This window comes from Penaeus monodon, chromosome 24 (genome assembly GCF_015228065.2).
Source record: "Penaeus monodon isolate SGIC_2016 chromosome 24, NSTDA_Pmon_1, whole genome shotgun sequence".
Taxonomy (NCBI): domain Eukaryota; kingdom Metazoa; phylum Arthropoda; class Malacostraca; order Decapoda; family Penaeidae; genus Penaeus; species Penaeus monodon.
The window spans coordinates 27,249,757-27,250,065 of NC_051409.1; the positions used below are offsets into that span (position 1 = coordinate 27,249,757).

The 309-nt window shown below is 29.8% G+C and overlaps 1 protein-coding gene across 1 annotated transcript in view; it reads left to right on the plus strand.

Annotated features, from left to right (window-relative positions):
* Positions 1–309, plus strand: part of LOC119588702 — a 103,718-nt gene that overhangs the window by 19,158 nt on the left and 84,251 nt on the right.

Genomic DNA, 309 nt, shown 5'->3' on the forward strand with positions numbered 1-309 from the left:
CACGTGTGTGTATATATATTTATTTAAATATGTTTCAAACCTGTGCTGGACAAAAACCTACACGTGCATATGAATTGAGAATATTTAATGCATTGTTGAAATTACTTCTCTCAATGTGAACTATTCAGTAGCACCCTCCTATAAAGGCTATGTATTTACTAGTAAAATATCCTGAATTGTGAAAAATTAATATGAACAAATTCCCTGAAATACGATTTCCGAGCTTATTTCAAAAATTAAAACAAATTCCCCTGAACCCTGATTTTTTAAATAAACCGAATAAAATTTTAACTTCCCAACTTAGGGAAA